We start from the raw sequence: 12,213 nt of genomic DNA, 5'->3' as shown, positions 1-12,213 counted from the left end.
GGGAATTGTCTGCAGCGGTGGGTCCGGGCCTAGGGGTTCGCGCGCCGGGCCGCGGCCTCCCCTCCGCCGCTCCGCCCCCCTTCGGACCTACCGAGCTGCGTGCTGGTGTGCTGGGGTCGTCGGGACGGAATGCCTGGTGCATCTTCTCCCGCGCGGGCCTGGCGTGCCTGCGGGACGCGGAGTTCTTCGGCGGGCCCGCGGGGAGGCACGGCCCGAGCTGAGAGGCCTGGCTTCCACCCCGCCGGGAGGGAGGCTGCACCTTTTGTCCGAGTCACTGAGCCATGTTTGCGGGCGGTGCAGTTGCCGAGGCGGCGGCGGCGCGGGGCTGGGTGCGATCATCTGGGAAGACGCTGTCCCCTGCCCCGCTGGCGCGGTGGTATCTCCCTTAAAGAAGCCGGCGCCTCATTGTTCCCCGGCTGCGGCCGCGGGGAGTCAGGGGCGCCCTGCCCGGCGCGGGAGGGAGGGGACGGTGGCGTCCGCAGCCAGCTGCAGTGCCCACGACGCCCCGCCCGGCAGGCTCCTGGTGCTGGGTCGGGATCACCCCGGTTTCGGGAAGAGGCCACGGTCCGAGCCTGGCCGGGCCGGGATCTACAGCGAAGACGGCCGTTCTCTCGGGCCGGACGGTCAGTGGGAGCCTCAGCCGCCCGAGTAGTTCGGCTGCCCCACAGCTGTCGATCAGATCCCGCCGGCACGCAATCGGCCTGACAGCCGGCCCGCGGCTGACCGTCACTCAGAGACCAGGACCAATCGGTCATCCAGTTAGTTACACAGCTCAGAAAGCATCCGCCAGCAACGTCCATTCCTTCTTCCCCGATTTATTCTGCACCATTTATTTGTCAGGTGGTGGTTCCTTCTCCCAGTGCTGTTTCAGGCACGATGTACAAAGAATCCCTGTCGCTGCGCTCAGGGATCAACCCATCTTATTTTCCTCCACTTATGGACCCTTTCCAGAGAGTCTGGGATTGTATTAAGTCTTTATATAAGTGATCTCGCTTAATCTTAACCAAACCCCATAAGGGGAGGCTTTATTACTAACCCTGTTTTTACAGGTGAGAAAACATCTCTCATTCATTTGGCCGAAAGATGTCTGTTTTGGAGTGTGCCTGCTTTTAACACTCCCCTGGGTAACTGCCTCTCATTCCCACCCCACCCCCCGTCCCCAAATCCTCCAAACTGCTCTGTAATCTGTTCAGACTTTGTCCTGAATGCATCCATGTACAAGTCTTCAGCTGTTTGCTGGGAATACTGACGTCAGCCAAGACTTGTTTCCCACCCTCGAGAGTAGTGGGAAAATATGGAAAGCTCTGGGAATACAGCTAGCTACCTGTGTGGGTTATTGATGGAATCAGGGGTGGGATGTCTCTTTTGGTCAGAGTAGCCCTTTTCTTTGGTTTGGCTGTCATTAAATATCATAGGAATCCTTCTTCTCAAGCTGGTTGAAGAACTGAGATTTGAAATCCACCCCCACACTCCCCACACAGGCCAACTCTAATGTTTGTGAGGTGGATTTAGGTCTTGTAGGGCTTAAAGCTTAAATAATTTGGGGTGTCCTCTTTAGGAAATGGATTATGAAATGGCCCTGTCAACACATAACAGGGGTACTGGAAAAGGTCCCCGTAAGTGAGGGATTCTGAAGCTTAAGCTTCATTAGCTTAAGGATAAATCTGTCCCTGCTTATTACATTACATGGCTATTTGTTTGCCCATAGGCCTCCTCCTTCAAGACCAAGAGTTCTGGGCCAGAGAGGGTCTGTGATTCATCTCTGCAGTATCCTCAGTCTGATAGGGTATCAAAATACACCTGAGGCTAGCATACTCAGACCTTGTTAGTGGGAAGGCAAAATGATGTAACTCTTATCAAGGAAATTTGGCAGTATATAGCTGCATTACATATGTATTTACCCTTTGCCCCAGTAACCCTAGGTCATAGCCTAGATTTCTAGGAATCTATCCTAGTGATATATTGGCAAAAATACAAGAATCTGTATGCACAAGGCTATTCATTATGTCATTAATACATAGCGAAAGACTGGAAACTACTTACATGTCTAATAATAAAGAACTGGTTGAATAAGTTATAGTACATACACAGGTTGAAGTACTATGAAGCCATAAAAAAGATATGTGGAAAATTTCTTATATATACTAAGAAACATATACTTATTTGGAGTGATCTCCATGTATACTGTTAAGTGAAATAAGCAAGATGCATACTAGTGTTTATAGTATACTATCTTCTGTGTGTGTCATGTAGAGATATAAATATACATGAATTGCTTGTATTTAAAAGATAAATGATGGAAGAATAAACCCCAAACTTATAAAGTGGTTGCCTATGTGGGATAGAGGGAATAGGGATGGAAATGAGACTTCTGTGAATATACCTTATTATATAGTTCTTATTTCAGAACTTTGTAAATGTTTTGCATATTTGTAAGACAAAGGTCAATAAAAAAGAATAAAGCACTCCATAAAAATTAAAAACATACACAAGAAAGTAAAACAAAATGCACAGATATACATTCTGGCAGTTTTAAAAATATATTAATACATAAAACCACAAAAATTATGAGAGCAATTACATTAATCTTCCTTTTTTTATAAGAATATTTTGTCAAACATCCAGTAAATAGTAGAGCCTGGGTTTAACCCAGGTTAATCTGACGTAGAATTTATCTTTACATAACGTACATGCCCATATACAAGATGACCCTAAAAGAATGTTCAGAGCAGATTTCATAACTGAGAAGAGTTATGAAGGCGAAACCAGTTAAGAAGGCGAAAACACAGAATCAACCAAATAACACATTTTACGCACACACATACATAAACATGGTAACTAGGCATTAAATGTGATGTCAGGAAAATTTTGTAAGTAAAATTAAGAAATATTCTTAAATGCGTAAAACTTATAAATCTATTTTGGGAGGAAGCTTGTGTTTTTTAAACACTATGGAGACAAAGACACGCACTGGTATAAACTAAGATCTATTGTTTCTGAGTTTTCTATTTAATAATTTTCTTTTATATATTATTTGTGCTGTGTTACATTTTGCAATTTTAAGGCACTTGGATGTATAAAAAAATGCACAGACATAATGGACAACAGTCAATCTCACCTCACTATAAACGTGTTGGTATAAAACTTTGCACTTTCTTCTCCTTCCTTTCTGAACCAACACAAATATAATAATGTGCACTGTTTACTATTTTATAGCAGTGGTCGCATTTTGGGAATGGAATTGTTAAACTTGATGACTTGGAGAGTATGCTGACTGTTCACTGGGTGGCAGTGGGTCGGGGGAGGAGGAAGTGTGCAGAGAGAAGGGTTCTGTGCCTGTGAGTTAGACTAGTTCAGATCATCTAACCATTGTTCTGTATGTGCATTTTAGTTAATATTGCTGTGTATTAAAGGATAAACAAGTCCTAATGCCCAAAGTAGAGGTAGCAAAATAATCCCTTTATAAATGTCCTTTTGTTAGTTTTTAAGAAGAACTGTACTGTCTTCTGGGAGTGACCTTTGCTAATCTACCTCTTGGAGCTAGATGTAGTCCTTTACTTAGTCACTGAAATGGTGGAAGAGAGAGGAGGAAGGATGAAGGAAGGGCTCTTTACTAGTATCTCCATATCAAGAAGGCAGTTTTAGGTTGTAACCACAGGTCTATATATGCAATTTTGGTAAGACAAAAGTGTTTTTGTGGACAAAGTTCATTCTTTGAAACATCTAAGCTTTATAGATGTCCTGAGGTGACAATGTATGATAAAAAGTAGAACTAGTGAATTAGCTAATTTGTAAGTACCTTTTTGTTATAATTGAAAGAAAAGATGCATTTTGGACAGGGAATTGTTAAACCACCTCTGAGCAATGTATATCAGGACTTATTAGGCTGGCAGCAGAGGGGTGAAGGAAGTATAAAGGGAGGGATACATGCAGATGTGTTCGTATTCACATTTTGATGATAGCCATTGATGTATGTACATCTCTTTTGGCTGTACTACAGGAATATATTAAGTAATTAAATGGAAACATACCTTTTTGCTAATATTTTAATAATGTAGAGCTGATAATGAATTCTCTTAGGAACATTATACCTAGTGTACTCTGTTGCTTTATGTCTCATTTTAAATTAAGCATTAAGAGAATGCATTAATCATGATTTTGCTAATACTTTTATCTAGAGGCCTATTGCCTTTTTTGTCTTCTATGAAATTTTTATTCACAAGAAAGGTAGGATTACAATTTTTTTTTCTAAGAGATTGAGTTGGTGTAGTGTATTCTTGGGTATCAATATTCTCATAATGCTTTGGGATTTTTGAATTGGTAAATATTCATAATGTGTGAAAAAGCATGATACATACTGTATGATCTCAATCATGTAAAATTGGATGTTGCATATACACACACACAGAGGACCTAGAAGGACACGTCAAACTAACTGCTTGTGCTTTGCTTCTTTCAGTTTCCTGACATAGGAATATATCATATATCCTATATAGGAATATAGGATATATTTAAAAAAATAAAAAAGACTATTTTTAAAAAATTAAAAACAAATGAGCCATCTCTATGTCAGACTGGTGGCATAATTACACAGAGAAAACCGTTTCAAGTGGCTTTATGAGTATTTTGACTGTACCTATCTAAGGGGATAAAGTCTAAAGACAACTAAAACTGCATAGAAATGCAATTGTATTCAGTAGTCTTATTGTTAGTAGTGATATTGATATTGTTATTTTGAACCTATGATATTGTAAGATAAAGCAAATAAATAATTATGTTAATGGCATTAAGAACCGAAATTTTTCAGTGTATGAGAAAAGGAGTTAGGAGTTATAAGTATAAAAGAAGCTTAGGATCAACTTAGATCTGAATTATGGTATAAAGTATGTATTTTTCTCTTTAAAAAATGTATTTTCTAGCTTTGCTGAAAAGGCCTAGAAACAATAACAGATCTGAATTATGGTATAAAGTATGTATTTTTCTCTTTAAAAAATGTATTTTCTAGCTTTGTCTGCTGAAAAGGCCTACAACTCGGTAGTAACGAACACCCCCAGTGCACAGATTTGGTCTCTAAGTACATTTTCCAGTTTTTAAATAAATAAATAAATAAAAGAAAGAAAATGAAGGCATCTTTTATCAGCACTGCACTCTACTGAGTGAGCCACCGGGCCGGCCCTGAAGGCATCTTTTATAAATGGCTGATTCCAGATCTGGAGCAGGAAAGTTGAGCTTGGGTCATCTTTTGTCTGGAAGCCAAGAAGCTAACAAAGGCTATTGGGGTCATGTAAAAAGATTAAGGAATCAATCCAAAGGGACCTCGCTGGTCAAAGATGGAACCATTTGAGTATTAAGAGAAAAATAATTGCTATTTTACAACACATGAAATATGTAAAAATCCATTAATTCATAATTATGCTTAAGGAAAACAACACATTTGTTACCACTGGCATTTAATAGGGAATTGACTAATTACTGTGAACACTGGTAAATAAAAGGAAATAATCGAACATTTTCCTGGGTTTTCCTTTGTGTGTTATATTCCAGATAACCAAATAGTAGATAAGAAAAAGTGATTTTTATAGAAGAATTCCAACTAATAAATGCAGAAGAAGTGATAGGATTAGAAAAGCATGATTTTTGCAAACCCTAATGAAATAATGAGTCTAGGCAACGATCACGAAATGATGCTAAAACAATTGGGCGAAAAGTTGTTGGGGAACTTTGTAATGGAGAGCTTAGGCTAACACTGCCTGAACCTACTGGCCAATCTTAAAATCACTAAGAGGGGGATTCAGTGGTCTCCATGAAATATTCTGGAAAGAAAGAAAGAGAATCTCTAAGCCTAATCAAGCCAAGATCTAATTACCAGTTTACCAGAAATACGGGAGACAAAAACCACAATCAGTCAAACACAAAATGTGGATAATACAGGACAAGTGTTGGTTTCTCCAGCAATCATGGCATGAACATAAAAAGGGAAGGTAGAATGTTAAAGCATAAATCTCAAGAGTCTTACCAAATGCAGTAACGTCATATCATGATTCAAGTGAGTGAACTGTCAAAAGATATCTTTGGTATGATCCGGGAAATTTGAATATGAACTGATAGATTAAGTTAAGAAATTATTATTCTTTTTTGTTAGGCGTGGTAATGACATAGTACGTGTGAAAATAAAAGTCTTTTAAAGTTGGAACAGCACACTGATGTTTTATGGAGGAAAAGAAATGAAGTCTGAGATATATGGTTTAAAATACTCCACAAGCAGAACAGCAAACAAAAAGAGAGTGGAAGAATGATAAAATGTTGATTGTTGTTGAAACCTAGTGCTGGGTACGTGGGTTCATTATACCATTCTCATTTGTGTGTGTTTGAATTGTTCCATAATAAAAAGTTACAATAAGAAGACAAATGAAAAGACAATCATATTTCCGAAAAGGAAATGTTTTTTGGTACAGATTGGAGCTTGGATGTAGCAAGCCTGCCACCTGGTGGCAGGTTCAATTAGTACAGTTGCTGCCCTTGTCTAACTACAGGTCTGAATTCCCAGACCTGTGAAGGGTCACTTTTATCTCAAGAGAACCCTAATGATAATAGTATTCTATAGTTTACCATTCTACAGCTGAAGAAACTGAGACTCAGTAATTTAAGTTCCTACTAAGTCACCGGTGGAACCAAGACTCCTGGAGTCTTTAAACTGCAGGTCCCAAGCCCCATAAGTCACTGAGATTCTGGACCTTACTTTTGCTATCTGAACAGAGCTCACATGGGAAAGGACAAGTGGGGATGCCCCTAATTAGAATAGGTCCACAGGAAGCAGGTTATCAGGGAACAATTTCACCTCTAAACTATAAGTAAATACAAAATAGGTAATATAAATATAAATGAATAACAGTTAATATTCATATTACCTACTGTGCCAGGCACTGGGCAAAGTGCCATTTATACATGATCTCATTTCATCTGCACATTTACCCTGTGAAACATGTACTATTATTACTCCCCTTTTACAACGGACGAAACAGAGTTTCTAAGAGGTAAGAGGGCTTGTCCAAAGTCACACAGCTAGGAAGTGTCAGAACTGAGGCTTGAACTCAGGTCTGACTACAATGCCTATGGGCTTTTTTTCTTTTTAAGACTTTATTTTTACAGCAGTTCTAGGTTCACAGCAAAACTGAATGGAGCTTACTAAGTTCCCACATATCCCCTGTCCCCAAGGCATGTCTCTTAGTCCCTCTTCCCACTAAATTGCTGGCTCTAAATTCCTCCTCTGTAGAAATTCTGGAGGCATCATTGATGTTTTGTTAAAGATCTAGTACCTTCCAAGCCAGCCACAAGGTGTTGTCAAAATGCTGCAATGAGATTATTAAGGACAACTGGCCAGGGCTACCAGTGAGTGTTTGGGGAAGCAGCTCCTAAATGCCATAGCAGGGAGAATCCCCATCAGTGTCATCTCTGTTCTCCTTCCCGAGGAGCCCCAGCCCCACCTCTGCAGCAAGGGCTGTTGAAGAAACTTCTTTAAGGAGAGCACCAACTCTGGTACTAATATCCCATGTGATCTTTAGCAAGCTTCCTTCCTGCTCAAGTCCTCCATGTCCCATCTGCATAATTAGGTGGTCTGATTAGCCATCTTTAAGGATCCTTCCAGCTCTGACACTCTGATTCTTCAAATCTACACCTCTGCTATGCTCATACGAAGAAGACTGAAATGTTTATATCTGATCCAGCCTTGCAGGCAAGTGATGTAGGGTCCCGAGAAGGTCATGTGACAGATATAACTTTAGCTGTTCTGTCTTTGGTTGGGTTCTAGTTGTCTCCTTGGTAAGAACTGAGAATAGCTGGAGCAGCAGGTAGTTAAGACCCAGCTCCACATCTCCTGCCCCTGGTTCCAAGAGCTGATGGGGATGTCCCCATCTGAAAACCATGGTGGATGGGGGAAGGGGAAGCAAGAACACAGCCCAAGGGCATCCCAAACTGAGGATTCACTCATCTCCTAGGCAGGCTCTGAGATGTTGAAGCTTGGGCTTCTTCTGACCCTTCTGTCCTCTTCTGGATGCTTCCTGGTGCCAGGGCGGAAACTAACTCTAACTGACTTAAAAGGAATGATTGGTACATGTGCCAGAGAGGAACGGAGATGGGAGGGTTAACTTCAGGAAAGGTTTGATTCAGCAGCTCACATGTCACCAGAGACTCAGTTTCCTCTGTTCTGCCTTCCATGATGTTGACTTCATCTTAAGGCTGGCTCACCTTTGTGGGCCCATGTGGTCACCTGCAGTCCTGGGGATTTAGCCTCACGAGTTTGCATCCCGCAGGAATAAGAAAGTCAGCTTCTCCATTTCTCAAACAGCAGTCCTGGAATTGAGTCTTGTTGGACCGGACTGGCTTGTCTAGGGTCGTGGGCCCTACCTTGATCAAGCTCTAAGTCCTGGAGGATGAGGCTTTCTAACTGGCTTACATCCAGAGGCTGAGGACAGCTAACAAATGTCACTACATACACCCCACCTGAGGAGTCAACCAGTGCCTGCCACATGGTGGGCACTTCATTCTTTAAGTCAACAGCTATTTAGGGAATATCCACTCTGTGCAGGAACTTATGCTCGATGGTAAGGAGAAGGCAGTGAACAAGAAGATGAGGTTCCTGTCCTTGAGGATCTACTCTAGCAGAGGAGACAGACACGTAAATAGACAAAGACAGTCCAACGCGATTAGGAGGCTACATGAGCCCAGACGAGGGGAATCTAAGCTGTTCTTCTATGAAGTGGGATGGAGGAGGCAGGGAAAGCTCTTGAGAGGAGCTCGCATTTAAATTGGGACTTGAATTTAGCCATTCCACATTGTATACATATTTCAAAGCATCATGTTGCATACCATAAATATATATACCATTTTATTGGTCAATTAAAAAAATAAAGAAGAAAAATTGAGACTTGAGGGTCAAAGTGAGACATTTGGACACTTCTTCAAACTGACGTTCTTTGAATATTTGTTCCATGGTTATTTATTTATTTATTTATTTATTTAATTTATTTTTTAAAAGATGAACGGTAAAGGGATCTTAACCCTTGACTTGGTGATGTCAGCACCACGCTCTCCCAAGTGAGCCACAGGCCAGCCCTGTTCCACGATTATTTAGGGCAGGGGCTGAGTGCTGGTTGGGGAAACGGCAGAAAAGGAGGCCATAGGTAGCCACACTTAGCCTCTCGATGATTCCAAGCCCTTGGGCCCTGGACAAACCTGTAGATCCCATACAGCAAAGCAAAAAAGGCCTGCTACTCAGTGTAGTTCCAAGAGTTACTTACGCTGGTCCCTGACCTCCCACCCCCAAAGCCTTATCCATGTTTGTCTTCCAACTGTATACAGAACTCTCCTGGAGGGGAGTGCTAGTAAATATAACATTCTCTAACATGTATGGGAGCCTAAGGGCTAGGCACTGTGCCAGGCACTGGGGATGTGGCCATGAATAAAACATGCAACACACACAGTGCCTGTCACGGAGCTTACCTTCTTATTCACATGCACAAATGGTCATGGAAAGGGACATACAAATACAGTTGTGGACAGTGCTATGAAGAAGCAGCTCTAGGGGCCAAGAGACTTGGTAGCAGGCAGGGGGGGAGGTAGGATGGGTCACATAGGTCATGGAAGGCCTCTCTGAGCATGTGACATTTCTGCTAAGAAACGACTGATGAGTAGAAATTAGCCAAGAGAGCAGTAGAGGGAAGAGCATCCTCAGCAGAGGGACCAGCAGGAGCAAGTTGCTGGACATAGGGCTGATTTGGAAGTTAAATCAGCAGCTGGGGGAGGCGAGAGGGAGAGGAAGGTATCAGGGGGCTCCATTGTGGCTATAGATACAAGCCTTGCCTGCAGCCCGCCTTTATCAGTCCTAAAGCTCGGATTTTCATCCCTCCATCTGTCTGATTTCCATTCTATTTCCTAATAGGTCCAGATCCCAACAGCAGGGAGAAGAAGGTGTGAGGTTCAGCCTTAAAACCTCAACCTAAGACAGGTGCCGGCTCCTGTAGGGTCTTGTAGATGATGTTATGAATTTGGGGAAAGAAGTAATAGGTCAGGAGCCAATGCTCTCTGGTTGGTACTGGGGACCTTTGGTGCTGCCACCACTGTCACCACAGTTTGGGTCCAGACTGTGCCACAGCCTCTCAGGAGATGTGGGTCCTCGGAGCCTCTTTAGTGCCAGAATTTGGGCTGTAGGCAGCTCCACAGCAGCAGGAAACAGAACCTCTGGATGGACTCTTCCCGGAAAGCATTGCTAATTAGCAGCAGCTGGACAATGTTCCTCTTTGTCATCTGTCTGTCAGCATACTCAACACATCATTTTACTGGGGTAGCCAGGACTCAGCTCCGAATTCTATATTGAAAAAGCACCTGGATCCCAGTCTTTCTTTCAATGGCTTCAAGACAACCCAAAGTACCTGCTCTTGAGCTTAATGAGCCTCTAGGCAAGATGTCTCTATCTATTGGGATGTATGCTGGGCATTCAACTACGATGATACCCTCGAGGACCCTACGCCCATGCCTCCTCCTCCATCAGATATGGCAGCATCCCCTGGAAGCCAGTGATTCTGCAGTGCAAATATCAGCACCTCACCCAGGTAGAGGAAGGAAAGGCCAGTGTATCCTTTTCTGACATGACCCTGTCATCAGCCATTGATAGCATGGACAAGGTCCCGTGGTGAAGGCTAGAGCCACCTATGTCATTGTGCATTCTCTGGTCACAAAACAGACCCAGGAAAACATTCCGCATTTTGAGCAACAGGCAGGGCAGAGAGACCCTGGTTACAGACCGCACAAGGGCCTTACCACCCAGGAGACCAGGGACCTTCGAGTGGCAGAAGCGCTCCCTAGACTAAAGCTCCAGAGTGGAGAGATAACAAGAGAAGGGAAGCAGCCTCTGTCAGTCCAGTCCACCCCCAGCAGCATCCCCTAAGCATTCTTCCCCTAAGCAGAAGCCAGACGCTGGTTCACTTCTGGTTTTTCCACAGCCTTATCTGGCCCAAGTCTTAGCAACATGGATCCTGGAAGTGGGGATAAGGACAGAAACTCATCAGATAAATGGAGCTTCTTTGGACCAAGATCCCTCCAGAAGAATGATTCAGGAGATTTTGCCACCCAGGCCTACACAGGAGCTTAGAAGCCCTCTCCAATGGAACTGATCAGTGCCCAGGCCACCCAAATGGCTGAAGATCCAGCAACCTTCAAGCTGCCCAAGATGGACATCCCAGTGATAGAAACGAAGTAACAACCGCCACGGACCCACAGGCTCAAGCCCCGTGACTTGAGTGTGCTCACACCCACTGGCTTCTAGAGCTCTTTCTGTTCCAGGGACTCTGGATAGAGGGCTTCTTGTGCCCCACTCCCCTTTCTCCTTGGCTCTGACAGAGGAAAGGCATATTTTTAAAAAAAACTCTTAAACTGAGGCTAGAGCTGGAGACATAATTGGTTTTTGAGAAACAGGAATGCAAAGCTTGTCCTTGTGTGGAAGAAGCCATTGTGTACTGCTCTAAAGTTACACGAGGTAATCTCCACGGTGCCTTGGGGGGGACCTCATGGTCTACTTTTGTATCATTTACCCTAGTCAAGGACTTTGATCATTGCTTGTTAGACAAATAATGTTTGCACGCTTCCCAAACCCAAGCTTCTTGATTCTTTTACCACCGTCAACATGAGCATCGACAAGTCATAGCGTAGAGGTGCTCACGGACAAATTTGACAACTCTGGCCCTCTTGACTGCTGGTGCTGTGCTCCAGCCTTGTCAGTAGGGGCACCTAAGATCTGTGTGAGACCTGGGTACAGTTAAAAGCCAGACTTGGCAAAGACCCCCTTGCTAGGCTGAAACTGGAGTCTCCTTGCTTTGGGGTAGACCTACTGGATCACTTCGTTCTCCCGCCATTCCTCATGCAGTACCTCTTGCGCCAGTGGCGTGGGAGGGATGAGTCTCTTCTATACGTCCCAGAACAAACACTAGTTTGCATATCCTTCTTTGTACTTGAAAGTGAGATTAATTTAACTTCAGGTTGGTTGAAAACTTCCTAAGGAAGAAAATTCAGTCTACTGATTTGGTAAGGTACAGAGGATGGTCACTACTGTTACATTATCGTCTTGAGGTTCATGCGCAACAAGTATCACCTCATTTTGATTTCCTTGTTCAGCTGAGGGCTTGAAACTTTTTCAGGGGGAGGAAGAAGAATTCAAAATAT

The 12,213-nt window shown here is 43.2% G+C and overlaps 1 pseudogene; it reads left to right on the top strand.

Annotated features, from left to right (window-relative positions):
• The first annotated feature begins 10,402 nt into the window (after positions 1-10,402).
• On the top strand, positions 10,403-11,320 carry LOC103585088 (annotated as a pseudogene).
• The last annotated feature ends 893 nt before the right edge of the window (positions 11,321-12,213 follow it).

This window comes from Galeopterus variegatus, unplaced genomic scaffold (genome assembly GCF_000696425.1).
Source record: "Galeopterus variegatus unplaced genomic scaffold, G_variegatus-3.0.2 Scaffold216, whole genome shotgun sequence".
In the NCBI taxonomy this organism is placed as follows: domain Eukaryota; kingdom Metazoa; phylum Chordata; class Mammalia; order Dermoptera; family Cynocephalidae; genus Galeopterus; species Galeopterus variegatus.
The sequence above is the reverse complement of the archived record's forward strand: the minus strand, read 5'-3'. Positions and strand labels throughout refer to the sequence as shown.